The sequence below is a fragment of the Arachis ipaensis genome, chromosome B7 (genome assembly GCF_059453495.1).
Source record: "Arachis ipaensis isolate K30076 ecotype BB chromosome B7, ASM5945349v1, whole genome shotgun sequence".
NCBI lineage: Eukaryota > Viridiplantae > Streptophyta > Magnoliopsida > Fabales > Fabaceae > Arachis > Arachis ipaensis.
In genome coordinates, this window is record NC_142442.1 from 117,537,759 (window position 1) to 117,553,325 (window position 15,567).

Genomic DNA, 15,567 nt, shown 5'->3' on the forward strand with positions numbered 1-15,567 from the left:
AGATGTTTGAGTATAAGGATGAAAATTGTCCCATAAAGTTTATTCCTCACACATCAAACAACTCTACCTCAAGAATAAAGTTTTGTGGCATTTCATGCCTTTTGGACAAGTTTTTTGTCTTTTGACATTGATCATACCTCTTTACAAAGGCTCGGGCATCTTTAAAAAGTGTTAGCGAAGTAGAGTCCACTTTGGAGAATATTGGCTACTGTCCTCTATCTACTAAAGTGTCCACCATAGTCTGAGCCATGACAATGCCACAAAATACGTTGTATTTCTTCTTCAGGAATGCACCTTCGAATGATACCATCTGAACATCTCTTGAACAAGTAAGGATCTTCCCATATAACATAGCGGGCATCATAGATCAACTTCCTCCTTTGGTTCCAACTGAGTTCCTTTAGGATGATTTTTCCTGCCTTGTAGTTGGCCATATCAGCAAACCATGGCATCACATGTATTGCAAGGATTTGCTCATCTAGGAATCCTTCATTAACTGGAGGAAGAGGTGCTTGTCTTACTTCAGCTTCGATCCTGGATAAATGGTCAACTACGGGATTCTCTGACCCATTTCTATCTCGAATCTCAATGTCAAATTCTTGGAGCAGCAGCACGCATTTTATTAGCCTTGGCTTGGCATCCTATTTAGCTAAGAGATACTTAAGAACAGAGTTGTAACGACCCAATTTCCAGTATGGCATGCTCATACTAAAACATCAAGTGTTACCAACTTGAAACTACACTGACACTGTTATTAATAATATCAAGTCTGTAATCGGGTTAACAAAACTCGATTTTTATGAAAAACCTTCCATAAAGAAAATAAAATCGCAACCAAAATGATAAACAGATACATACACAAACAGGATAATAAACTATAATATACATACATACATACATACATACATACATACATACATACATACATACATACATACATACATACATACACACATATAGGAAGTTAGTTACTCCCTCACAGTCATGAACATATATACAACTCAAAACATCTCCGGAATCTGGCTCATATAGGAAGCCTATAACCTGACACCCAGACTATCCCAGTCTTCTAACCTGATCTCTCAAGAAACAAAAGTGAAAGTCTAAGACAAAAGAAACCCTAAACTGGAGAACTGCCAAAAGAAGATGCTGATGTCGCTACCTAATCACTGTCAGAAGTCAAGTCCACAATCTCTATATCCATCTCAGGACCCTCAATCATCCTCAGAAGTCATATCCATAATCTCTATCTCCTCGATGTCCTCGTCGTCAGAAATTCTGATGTACTCTAGGGACTACCATCACTACTGTCGCCTTCAGAAACTATACCACTAGGAGAAATCTGCTCAACAATTGAAGGCTGACCAGAAGTTGTGACTTGCGGTGGAAGTCTCGATAGGCTCTATGGTGAAAGGGTTATAGGAGCGAATAGAAAGAAACTCTATCGACATATCCAAATCTACTGGAGGAGACTTAGGGATGTAGTCATCGACGACAGGGTCAGGCTCAGGCACCGCCTGACCATCCTTCTATGCTAGAACAGGACCTCCATGCACATGATCAAAAGGATGATGAACAGAATCGAAATGTAACCAAGATAGCAGAAAATCATACAGTGCATCAGGATCAAAAAGAGGTAAAGCTAGCGAGTACTAAAAGGAATGATCTCTAACTATGTACTTACAGACTCGAGGCTCTACGGCCACCACATAGAAGCTATGAATGACAGCATCCTCGTACACATAAGGCTGCTCAAGCTCATAGAAAATCACCTGTCTCCATATGAAGGTGAGTAGGAAGATAGGGGGTAAGAACTGAGGAGTTCTTAGTAGAGTCAGGATGAAATAAGTTAATTTGCTTTTTATATAACAGCCACGTGTCCCAGATCAATCAGACCACAACAAAAGAACATAGAGTAAACAACAAATAAAAGCAAACAGTAACGTAACATACAATATAAGAACAAATTCAAAACACATAAGAGATATGCGCAAACAAGTATGATGCATGTCTCGCCCTAGTGCAGGTAATAAGCTCATCCATCGGTTTTGAACCCGCGTCGACATTACATCGTTACGGACGTTGTCTCTCATTGCCATTGCTTCGGGGTATAGTGTCCAGCACACTCTTGGGTTATATGCCCACATGCTCTTTGGCTATAGCACCCGTACCGCTCCCACGATTAAAGTGACGTGTCACACTCTTAAGCTATAGCGCTCATACCGCTCTTCGGCAAATCGCCATATAAATCGATGACATGAAGAGTCATTAGTGTAGAACTTCCAACCACAATGATCTCATCATATAATCAAATAACTTTCAAGATATAATAATTCTTTATCCAGAATTCTACAATTTCTTTAAAATAATAAACTGAAACAGAGCGGGTCATGAGATTTAATTTAGAATCACTTTTCCAAATATCTCAGAGTTATGCTTAAATTCTATAAATACTTTTAAAAATATGCATAAATATGCCCACTAAACTAAAATACATAAATAAGTTTAAACTTTAAAAAATGATATTTTCTGTAAGTTACTTTAATTAAATTTACGTACTTTAAAAAATTACTCTAAATAACTCTGAACTTCTATTAAAAAAAAGACCTTGCCTTCATTGGTTACTTTATAAATTATTCAAAATATTGTACAATTTTCAAATACTCAAAACTTCATTAAAATAAGTAAATTAGGCACAGTTCTTTCGTTTTCAAAATAAAACCTTTTTCGTTCAATTAGAGTCATATTTTTTTCCAAAGTCGTCTTCCACTTTAAACCTTTTATTTCAAACCAATTATTTTTCTTCAAAAACTAAACTCAATTAATTTCAATAAAGTTTATATATTTATAAATAAATAATTTTTATTCATTAAATTTTTCTCAAAAGCCAAACCCTTGCTCCTTTTACTCGAAACCCCCGTTCAAAATAATCGTTTTAGTTATATTGAATCCCAAATCAACATCCGACCGACAAAATTTAGCTAAAATTTCAACAGCTAACAACAACAACAATTCAGCTAAAATTTCAACAGCTAACAATCACAACAACAATTCCAGAAGCAATTTAGCTAAAATTTCAACAGCTAACAATCACAGATTTAAGCAACTAATATCAACAGACAACAATCTAATCACATATATCAATTAATTCATAATTTTAACTTATTAAAGAGTCAAATCCTACCTCTGTAAAGCACAAAACACACACAAGATACCGGAGGGAGCTTCTGATTGGTCAAACAGAGCAAAAACGTCAAAAACTCGATGGTTCCTCCCCTCCTTTTGTTCGGCCAAACTAATTCCTGGCAGGAGCAGCTCCACTTTGCAATTCCATCAAACAAAGCACATGTCACCACGTAGAGGAGGAAGATACAATCACTCCTATCAGATCAGAATTTTTATGGGGTCACGGATTTTAAGAAATCAATCTCGAAAAGTCAGAAATCAACCAAAATCCTCCCTTTTCTCTCCATGCATGCCTTGGCTGTTCCTTGAGGAAAGAGAGAGAGTTTTTTGCTTTTATATAGCTTGATTAGTGACTAAGTGTCACTTAATCAAAGGGAAGGAGGCATGTGTCGCGACACGTGACGCATTAAGTGCTGCGCGTCCCGATGAGTCAGCGAGGTTAATTTTTAAACATCTTGGAAGGTAATCAAGGTAATTGAGCATGGTAAAAACTCAATTAATTACCTCAATTGGTGATACTTAATTAAAATAAGGATTGGATAGATTACCGATGTAAATGACATTAGTAAAGCCGAGCTTTTACGATCTTTCGGGCCCAATATCAAGTGACCGTCCTTCGTCAAATAAAATTAAATAATAACATAATATTAATATTATATTATTATTTATTTTATTTAAAGATCGCAGAAAAAACATATCATCGACGTTACATGAACAAAATATAAAACTCGCATACGCGACTCTATCGCAAAAGAAACCAAGATGTTACAAGAGTGGTCAATGTAGACTATTACTTTTGATCCAATTAAATATGATCTAAATTTATCAAAAGTAAACACCAAATCTAGAAGTTCTTTTTCAGTTGTTGTATAGCTTTTTTGTGCATCATTTAAGACACGACTTGCATAGTAAATGACATGCAACAACTTATCTTTTTTCTTACCTAGAACCACGCCTATGGCAAAGTCACTTGTAACACCATGTTACCCTAAGTCTTACCTCTAGCCGTAAAGTAAAGGATAACAAAGTGTCACGACATTTCTAAAGCTTATAATATATAATATATATCCAAGAATTTATATAACAAGAAGCCCGATGAAGGAGTAAAGCTCAAAGTTGCATAAAACAAAATTACAAAACGCAAAGCGTTCACACACGATAACTAAACGCATAGGCATGGACAAAACAAGACATAGTATATATAAATTCTTGTAGATAGCTCCAGGATACACAAGGTAATAATTTAAGTAAACAAGATATATATAAGTATGATATACCAAAAAGAGAACTAGTCACAACCTGTGGAGTTTAGGCTGACTAGTCAAACAGAATACAACAAAATTTTTGAATTAAAACAGCTTATACAACTTATCTCTCAAGTCAAGCCTCTAAGGCCATAAAGTCTAAGACAGAAGGGGTGAGAGAAAGTACTACTACAAAATAATCAATATACCAAAAGAGAGCATAAGATCCTCCGCTCCGTCACCATCTCGCAACTCACCGAGGCGGGTTACGACCTGTATCTGAAAAACAACAACAAAATATGGTATGAGAACCAGAGGTTCTCAGTATGGTAACAGTGCCCAATATATAAGATTTAAGGTTCCGGGTTGCCAAAGGCAATCCTAGATCTTCACATCGTTACAGATATTCAAGCTTAACAAAATTAAATAAATAAATAACTTAAACCATAAACAATAAACAGGGTTATCTAAACTTAGGAGATTTCTAACTAGTACTAATCACACCGCTGTATCCGACAACCTTCGCCAACCTAACCTCCATGCGATTGGTGCACGAAATTGTGATCTCAGGCAAAGGCGCCAAAAACTCTGTACGCACATCTTAATAAATTGTTTTTCATTCACAACTTCGATACAACTAACCAACAAGTGCACTGGGTCGTCCAAGTAATAAAACCTTACGTGAGTAAGGTCGATCCCACGGAGATTGTTGGTATGAAGCAAGCTATGGTCATCTTGTAGATCTCAGTCAGGCGGATAATAGTTGATTATGGAGTTTTCGAAATTAAATAAGAATTAGACAGAAAATAAAAATAGATATACTTATGTATATCATTGGTGAGAATTTCAGATAAGCGTATAGAGATGCTTTCGTCCCTCTGAACTTCTGCTTTCCTGCTGTCTTCATCCAATCAGTCCTACTCCTTTCCATGGTTGGCTTTATGTAAGGACATCACCATTGTCAATGGCTACTTTTCATCCTCTCTGGAAAATGGTCCGATGCGCTGTCACTGCATGGCTAATCGTCTGGAGGCATCACCGTGGTCAATGGCTGCATCCTATCCTCTTGTGAAAATGGTTCAAATGCTCTGTCACAGCATGGCTAATCATCTGAGGTTCTCGATCATACTGGAATAGGATTCACCCTCCTTTTGCGTCTGTCACTACGCCTAGCACTCGCGAGTTTGAAGTTCGTCACAGTAATTCAATCCCAGAATCCTACTCGGAATACCACAGACAAGATTTAGACTTTCCGGATTCTCATGAATGCTGCCATCAATCTAGCTTATACCACGAAGATTCTGATTAAGAGATCCAAGAGATAATCATTCAATCTAAGGTGGAACGGAAGTGGTTGTCAGGCACGCGTTCATGGGGGAATGATGATGATTGTCACGTTCATCACATTCATGTTGAAGTGCGAATAAATATCTTAAAAGCGGAATAAGTTGAATTGAATAGAAAAACAGTAGTACTTTGCATTAATCTTTGAGGAACAGCAGAGCTCCACACCTTAATCTATGGAGTGTAGAAACTCTACCGTTAAAAATACATAAGTGAAAGGTTCAGGCATGGCCGAATGGCCAGCCCCCATGATCTAAGAACCAGACGTCCCAAGATGTCTAATACAATAGTAAAAAGTCCTATTTATAATAAACTAGCTACTAGGGTTTACAGAAGTAAGTAATTGATGCATAAATTCACTTCCGGGGCCCACTTGGTGTGTGCTTGGGCTGAGCTTGAATGTTACACGTGCAGAGGCTCTTTCTGGAGTTGAACGCCAGGTAGTAATATATTTCTGGCGTTCAACTCTGGTTTGTGACATGTTTCTGGCGTTTAACTCCAGACAGCAGCGTAGAACTGGCGTTCAACGCTCTTTTACGTCATTTAAACTCGGTCAAAGTATGGACTATTATACATTTCTGGAAAGCCCTGGATGTCTACTTTCCACCGCAATTGAAAGCGCGCCAGTTTGAGTTTTGTAGCTCCAGAAAATCCACTTTGAGTGCAAGGAGGTCAGAATCCAACAGCATCAGCAGTCCTTCTTCTACTTCTGAATCTGATTTTTGCTCAAGTCCCTCAATTTCAACCAGAAAATACCTGAAATCACAGAAAAACACACAAACTCATAGTAAAGTCCAGAAATGTGAATTTTAACATAAAAACTAATAAAAACATCCCTAAAAGTAACTAGATTCTACTAAAAATATACTAAAAATAATGCCAAAAAGCGTATAAATTATCCGCTCATCACAACACCAAACTTAAATTGTTGCTTGTCCCCAAGCAACTGAAAATCAAATAGGATAAAAAGAAGAGAATATACTATAACTTCCAAACTATCAATGAAACATAGCTCCAATCAGATGAGCGGGACTTGTAGCTTTTTGCCTCTTGAATAGTTTTGGCATCTCACTTTATCCATTGAAGTTCAGAATGATTGGCATCTATAGGAACTCAGAGTTCAGATAGTGTTATTGATTCTCCTAGTTCAGTATGATGATTCTTGAACACAACTACTTTATGAGTCTTGGCCGTGGCCCTAAGCACTTTGTTTTCCAGTATTACCACCGGATACATAAATGCCACAGACACATAACTGGGTGAACCTTTTCAGATTGTGACTCAGCTTTGCTAAAGTCCCCAATTAGAGGTGTCCAGGGTTCTTAAGCACACTCTTTTTTTTTTTTGCTTTGGACCTTGACTTTAACCGCTCAGTCTCAAGTTTTCACTTGACACCTTCACGCCACAAGCACATGGTTAGGGACAGCTTGGTTTAGCCGCTTAGGCCAGGATTTTATTCCTGTAGGCCCTCCTATCCACTGATGCTCAAAGCCTTGGGATCCTTTTTATTTACCCTTGCCTTTTGGTTTCAAGGGTTATTGGCTTTTTGCTCTTGCCTCTTGGTTTCAAGAGCCAACATATTTAACATTCTAAAACAACAACTTCAAAAGACATATGCACTGTTCAGGCATTCATTCAGAAAACAAGATGCATTGTCACCACATCAATATAATTAAACTAAGTTCAAGGATAAATTCGAAACTCATGTACTTCTTGTTCTTTTGAATTAAAACATTTTTCATTTAAGAGAGATGATGGATTCATATTCACTACTTTAAGGCATAGACACTTAAACACTAATGATCATGTAGTAAGACACAAATATAAATAAGCATAAAGCTCAAAAATCGAAAAACAGGAATAAATAGACAAGGAGATTAAGGAATGAGTCCACCTGAGTGAGGATGGCGTCTTTCTCTTCTTGAAGAACCAATGGTGCTTTTGAGCTCCTCTATGTCTCTTCCTTGTCTTTGTTGCTCCTCCTTAGTGATTTTTGGTATTTCTATCCTCAGTTGCTCCCAATAATTATGTAGAAAAAATGTATTCCCTAAGGTATCTCAGGGATCTCTTGATTTGCAGTCAAATGTTCTACCACTGAGCTATAGATCCTTTACATTAATCTCTCCATCTCCCATGACTTGGAGGTGGAAGTTTTTGTCTTCCCTTTTCTCTTCTTTCTTCTTTCTTTCTTTTTTTTTTTTTTTGAGGTTTCTCTGGCCTTAGGTGCCATCAATAGTTATGGAAAAGCAAAATAAGCAATGCTTTTACCACACCAAACTTAGAATGTTGCTCGCCCTCGAGCAAAAGAAGAAAGAATAGATGAAGAAGAAGATGTGGAAAAAAAACTAGGATTATTAGAAGGGAAGGTGGGGATCCTGTGGGGTCCACAGATCCTGAGATGATCCTGTGAGGTCCACAGATCTTGAGATGTTAAGGATTTACATCCATGCACCAATTAGGCATGCAAAATGCCCTTGCACACAACTCTGGGCGTTCAGCGCCAGATTGGTGCTTGTTCTGGGCGTTGAACGCCCATTTGTTGCCCATTTCTGGCGTTGAACACCAGAACCATGCTTGTTCTGGGCGTTCAGCGCCAGCTCTTCTCCAGAGTGCAATTTTGGTGTTCAAACGCCCAGATGCTGCCCATTTTGGGCGTTCAGCGCCAGAACCATGCTCTGTTCTGGCGTTGAACGCCAGCCAGATGCTTCTTACTGGCGTTTAAACGCCAGTGAGATCCTCCTCCAGGGTGTGATTTTCTTTTGCTGTTTTTGATTCCGTTTTCAATATTTATATTTATTTTGTGACTCAACATGATCATGAACCTAATAAAACATGAAGGAACAATAAAATTAGATAAATAAAAATTGGATTACCTCCCAACAAGCGCTTCTTTAATGTTAATAGCTTGACAGTGGGCTCTCATGGAGCCTCACAGATGTTCAGAGCATTGTTGAGACTTCCCAACACCAAACTTAGAGTTTGGAGATGGGAGTTCAACACCAAACTTAGAGTTTGACTGTGGGGGCTCTGGTTGACTCTGTTTTGAGAGAAGCTTTTTTTGCTTCCTCTCCATGTTTACAGAAGGATGACCTCGAGTTTTAAACACAAGGAAGTCCTCATTCAATTGAAGGACTAGTTCACCTCTGTCAACATCAATCACAACTCTTGCTGTGGCTAGGAAGGGTCTTCCAAGGATGATGAATTCATCCTCATCCTTCCCAGTATCTAGGAATATGAAATCAGCAGGGATGTAAAGGCCTTCAACCTTTACTAACACGTCCTCTACTTGTCCATAAGCCTATTTTCTTGAATTGTCTGCCATCTCTAATGAGATTTTAGTAGCTTGCACCCCAAAGATTCCCAGTTTCTCTATTACAGAGAGGGGCATGAGGTTTATCCCTGAACCAAGGTCACACAGAGCCTTTTCAAAGATCATGTTGCCTATGGTACAAGGTATTACGAACTTTCCAGGATCCTGTTTCTTCTGAGGCAATGTCAGTTGATCCAGATCACTTAGTTCATTGGTGAACAAGGGAGGTTCATCTTCCCAAGTCTCAATACCAAATAATTTGGCATTCAGCTTCATGATTGCACCAAGGTACTTGGTGACTTGCTCCTCAGTAACATCCTCATTCTCTTCAGAAGAGGAATACTCAACAGAGCTCATGAATGGCATATGGAGGTTTAATGGAATCTCTATGGTCTCTTGATGAGCCTCAGATTCCTTTGGTTTCTCAAAGGAAAACTCCTTATTGATCACTGGACGTCCCAGGAGGTCTTCCTCCTTGGGATTCACGTCCTCCTCTCCCTCTTTGGGTTCGGCCATTTTGGTTATGTCAATGGCCTTGCACTCTCCTTTTGGATTTTCTTCTGTATTGCTTGGGAGAGTACTAGGAGGGATTTCAGTGACTCTTTTACTCAGCTGGCCCACTTGTGCCTCCAAATTTCTAATGGAGGACCTTGTTTCATTCATGAAACTTACAGTGGCCTTAGATAGATCAGAGACTAAGTTTACTAAATTAGATATATTTTGTTCAGAGTTCTCTGTCTGTTGCTGAGTGGATGATGGAAAAGGTTTACTATTGTTAAACCTATTTCTTCTACCATTATTAAAGCCTTGTTGAGGCCTTTGTTGATCCTTCCATGAGAGATTTGGGTGATTTCTCCATGAGGGGTTATAGGTGTTTCCATAAGGTTCACCCATGTAATTCACCTCTGCTATTGCAGGGTTTTCAGGATCATAAGCTTCTTCTTCAGAAGTTGCCTCTTGAGTACTGTTGGATGCAGCTTGCATTCCATTCAGACTCTGAGAAATCATATTGACTTGCTGAGTCAATATTTTATTCTGAGCTAATATAGCATTCAGAGTATCAATTTCAAGAACTCCCTTCTTCTGAGGCATCCCATTACTCATAGGATTTCTCTTAGAAGTGTACATGAACTGGTTATTAGCAACCATCTCAATGAGTTCTTGAGCTTCTGCAGGCGTTTTCTTTAGGTGAATGGATCCACCTGCAGAAGTATCCAATGACATTTTAGCTAATTCAGAAAGACCATCGTAGAATATATCCAGGATAGTCCATTCTGAAAGCATGTCAGAAGGACACTTTTTGGTCAGTTCTTTGTATCTCTCCCAAGCTTCATAGAGGGATTCACCTTCTTTCTGTCTGAAGGTTTGAACATCCACTCTAAGCTTACTCAGCTTTTGAGGAGGAAAGAACTTGGCTAAGAAAGCCTTGACCAGCTTATCCCAAGAGTTCAGGCTATCCTTAGGTTGAGAGTCCAACCATATTCTAGCTCTGTCTCTTACAGCAAAAGGGAAAAGCATGAGCCTGTAGACTTCAGGATCTACTCCATTAGTCTTAACAGTATCAAAGATCTGCAAGAATTCAGTTAAGAACTGAAAAGGATCTTCAGATGGAAGTCCATGAAACTTGCAGTTTTGCTGCATCAGAGAAACTAATTGAGGTTTCAGCTCAAAATTGTTTGCTCCAATGGTAAGGATGGAGATGCTTCTTCCATGTAAATTGGAATTAGGTGCAGTAAAGTCACCAAGCATCCTCCTTGCATTATTATTATTTTCGGCTGCCATCTCCTCTTCCTGTTCGAAAATTTCTAAAAGGTGCTTGCTGGATTGTTGTAATTTAGCTTCTCTTAGTTTCCTCTTCAGCGTCCTTTCAGGTTCTGGATCTGCTTCAACAAGAATATTCTTGTCCTTGCTCCTGCTCATATGAAAAAGAGGGACAGAAAAATAATAATAGGGATCCTTTTTTACCACAGGTATAGAGGTTCCCCTGTGTGAGTAGAAGAAGAAAAGAATGTAATGTAAAGAAAGAAACACAAGGGTAAGGAGAGCAGAGATGTGGGATGAAGAGAGAAGGAGAATTTTCGAAAATTATTTTTGAAAAAGAGTTAGTGATTTTCGAAAATAGTTTTTGAAAAAGGTTAGTAATTTTTCGAAAATTAAAATCAAAAATTAAAATAATTAGTTAATTAAAAAGAAATTTTGAAAAAGAGGGAAGATATTTTCGAAAATTAGAGAGAGAGAGTTAGTTAGGTAGTTTTGAAAAAGATAAGAAACAAACAAAAAGTTAGTTAGTTAGTTGAAACAAATTTGAAAATCAATTTTGAAAAGATAAGAAGATAAGAAGTTAGAAAGGATATTTTAAAGTCAAATTTTGAAAAAGATAAGATAAAGAGATATTTTTGAAAAGATATGATTGAAATTAGTTTTGAAAAAGATTTGATTTTTAAAATCACAATTAATGACTTGATTCACAAGAAATCACAAGATATGATTCTAGAACTCAAAGTTTGAATCTTTCTTAACAAGCAAGTAACAAACTTGAAATTTTTGAATCAAAACATTAATTGATGATGTTATTTTCGAAAATTAGGAGATAAAGATAAGAAAAAGATTTTTGAAAAATATTTTTAAAATTTTCGAAAATAAATAAGAAAAATTAAAAAGATTTGATTTTTGAAAAAGATTTTGAAAAAGATAAGATTTTTAAATTGAAAATTTGATTTGACTCATAAAAACAACTAGATTTTAAAAAGTTTTGAAAAAGTCAACTCAAATTTTCGAAATTTATGAGTGAAAAAGGGAAAGATATTTTCTTTTATTTTTGAATTTTTAATGATGAGAGGGAAAAACATGAAAAAGACTCAATGCATGAAAATTTTGGATCAAAACAATGAATGCATGCAAGAATGCTATGAATGTCAAGATGAACACCAAGAACACTTTGAATGTCAAGATGAACATCAAGAACTTATTTTTGAAAAATTTTTAATGCAAAGAAAACATGCAAGACACCAAACTTAAAAATTTTTCATGTATAGACACTATGAATGCAAGAATGCATATGAAAAACAAGAAAAGACACAAAACATGAAAACATCAAGATCAAACAAGAAGACTTACCAAGAACAACTTGAAGATCATGAAGAACACTATGAATGCATGAATTTTTTCGAAAATTTTATGCAAACTTTAAAACATGCAATTGACACCAAACTTAAAATTGACTCAAGACTCAAACAAGAAATACAAAATATTTTTTATTTTTATGATTTTATGATTTTTTTGGATTTTTCGAAAATTAATTTGAAAAAGAAAAATAAGGATTCCAAAATTTTTAATATGAATTCCAGGAATCTTGTATTCTTAGTCTAAAGCTCCAATCCAAGGGTTAGGCATGGCTTAATAGCCAGCCAAGCTTTAGTATGTAACTCAGACATGCCACGGCTGACATTCCAATTAACTTGCCTCTATGCTGATGGTTGGAAGCCCCTATCCAAAAGAATTAGACATGGCTTTACAGCCAGCCAGGCTTCAACATGCTTCATGAAACTCTAGAATTCATTCTTAAAAATTATGAAGAAAAATATATTTTTGAAAAGATTTAATTTTTTTTTCGAAAACAGATGAGAAATTTTTGAAAGGTTTTTGAAAAATTTTTGAAAATAAAACAAAAAGAAAATTACCTAATCTGAGCAACAAGATGAACCGTCAGTTGTCCAAACTCGAACAATCTCCGGCAACGGCACCAAAAACTTGGTGCACAAAATTGTGATCTCATGCAACGGCACCAAAAACTCTGTACGCACGTCTTAATAAATTATTTTTCATTCACAACTTCGATACAACTAACCAGCAAGTGCACTGGGTCGTCCAAGTAATAAAACCTTACGTGAGTAAGGGTCGGTCCCACGGAGATTGTTGGTATGAAGCAAGCTATGGTCATCTTGTAGATTTCAGTCAGGCGGATAATAGTTGATTATGGAGTTTTCGAAATTAAATAAGAATTAGACAGAAAATAAAGAAAGAGATACTTATGTATATCATTGGTGAGAATTTCATATAAGCGTATAGAGATGCTTTCGTCCCTCTGAACTTCTGCTTTCCTGCTGTCTTCATCCAATCAGTCCTACTCCTTTCCATGGCTGGCTTTATGTAAGGACATCACCATTGTCAATGGCTACTTTTCATCCTCTCTGAAAAATGGTCCGATGCGCTGTCACTGCATGGCTAATCATCTGGAGGCATCACCGTGGTCAATGGCTGCATCCTATCCTCTTGTGAAAATTGTCCAAATGCTCTGTCATAGCACGGCTAATCATCTGAGGTTCTCGATCATACTGGAATAGGATTCACCCTCCTTTTGCGTCTGTCACTACGCCCAGCACTCGCGAGTTTGAAGTTCGTCACAGTCATTCAATCCCAGAATCCTACTCGGAATACCACAGACAAGGTTTAGACTTTCTGGATTCTCATGAATGCCGCCATCAATCTAGCTTATACCACGAAGATTCTAATTAAGAGATCCAAGAGATAATCATTCAATCTAAGGTGGAGCGGAAGTGGTTGTCAGGCACGCGTTCGTGGGGGAATGATGATGATTGTCACGTTCATCACATTCATGTTGAAGTGCGAATGAATATCTTAGAAGCGGAATAAGTTGAGTTGAATAGAAAAACAGTAGTACTTTGCATTAATCTTTGAGGAACAGCAGGGCTCCACACGTTAATCTATGGAGTGTAGAAACTCTACCGTTAAAAATACATAAGTGAAAGGTTCAGGCATGGCCGAATGGCCAGCCCCCGTGATCTAAGAACCAGACGTCCCAAGATGTCTAATACAATAGTAAAAAGTCCTATTTATAATAAACTAGCTACTAGGGTTTACAGAAGTAAGTAATTGATGCATAAATCCACTTCCGGGGCCTACTTGGTGTGTGCTTGGGCTGAGCTTGAATGTTACACGTGCAGAGGCTCTTTCTGGAGTTGAACGCCAGGTAGTAACGTATTTCTGGCGTTCAACTCTGGTTTGTGACGTGTTTCTGGCGTTTAACTCCAGACAGTAGCGTAGAACTAGCGTTCAACGCCCTTTTACGTCATCTAAACTCGGTCAAAGTATGGACTATTATCCATTTCTTGAAAGCCCTGGATGTCTACTTTCCAATGCAATTGAAAGCGCGCCATTTTGAGTTCTGTAGCTCCAGAAAATCCACTTTGAGTGCAGGGAGGTCAGAATCCAACAGCATCAGCAGTCTTTCTTCTACCTCTGAATCTGATTTTTGCTCAAGTCCCTCAATTTCAGCCAGAAAATACCTGAAATCACAGAAAAACACACAAACTCATAGTAAAGTCCAAAAATGTGAATTTTAACATAAAAATTAATAAAAACATCCCTAAAAGTAACTAGATTCTACTAAAAATATACTAAAAACAATGCCAAAAAGCGTATAAATTATCCGCTCATCAGCGATCCCATCGCCACCGCCTACCGAGCCTCCTCAATCCCAGTAGAAAACCCAAGTAATGCAGACAAGTAAAGCACAAGTAAGGTGCATATATAGCAATTAGAACAATTAGCAAGTAAACATGTGTTTCATTTAGGCATAATAGAAATTAAGCAAAGCAAAAAAAAAAGTAGAAGATGGATATGATGAATGCCTGTCCTATTGACTCGTGATATCACTTGTCGGTCTATAAATGCTAAACCGACACATCCTCCCAGATGTAGCCTTCCTGCCACGCCCAGAGATATAGGATTTGCACACTCATGCAGCAGAGAAATCTGCCATGCCGGGGATATAGGCCCCGCACACTCATGTAGCAAGGAGTCTACTACGCCAGAGATATAGGCTCTGCACACTCATACAAAAAGGAAGGTTATCCAAGCAGGATACAACCTCAGCCCTCACATCTCAACGTAAGTGGGATTAACCACTGTCCTAATGACGGCGTCGCGACCTCGATAAGTGGGAGACTGCCACGTCCCTTGTCCGAGGCGCATAGCGACTCAACAGTCTCAGTATAATAATATATCAATGGCTTTCACAAATCATTTTCAGTACTCAGTAAAGTCATCTTTCAACTCTGAGTCCTAAACTCGTCTCAACCACTAGTAAACCACTATTTTGCGGTTTATTTTGTATTGAATTGAGTGAAATTTTATCAATTATTCATACACTTATTCATATAATTCGCATGTTTTATATTTTCCTTCCTAATTTTGTGCTATGGTTAAAAACATGGTTCTTTGGCCTTAAATTCGCTAATTTTAATCTTCTATTATTAGCATTCGATGTCGTGATATGTTTGCTAAGTGTTTTCAGGGTTTATAGGACAGGAATGGCTTAGAGGATGGAAAGGAAGCATGCAAAAGTGGAAGGAAAATCAGAAATTGAGAATTTCAGAAGCTGGTAGAGATGCACACGCATGGGCGATGCGTACACGTGTATGACGCGTACGCGTGACCAGGAATTCGTTCAGCGATGCGTAC

The 15,567-nt window shown here is 37.6% G+C and overlaps 1 non-coding gene across 1 annotated transcript; it reads left to right on the plus strand.

Annotated features, from left to right (window-relative positions):
- Positions 1–10,362: 10,362 nt before the first annotated feature.
- LOC148553856 (small nucleolar RNA R71) lies at positions 10,363–10,470 on the plus strand. The gene has a single exon (XR_015892765.1). It is a non-coding gene; the product is annotated as a small nucleolar RNA R71 (small nucleolar RNA).
- The last annotated feature ends 5,097 nt before the right edge of the window (positions 10,471–15,567 follow it).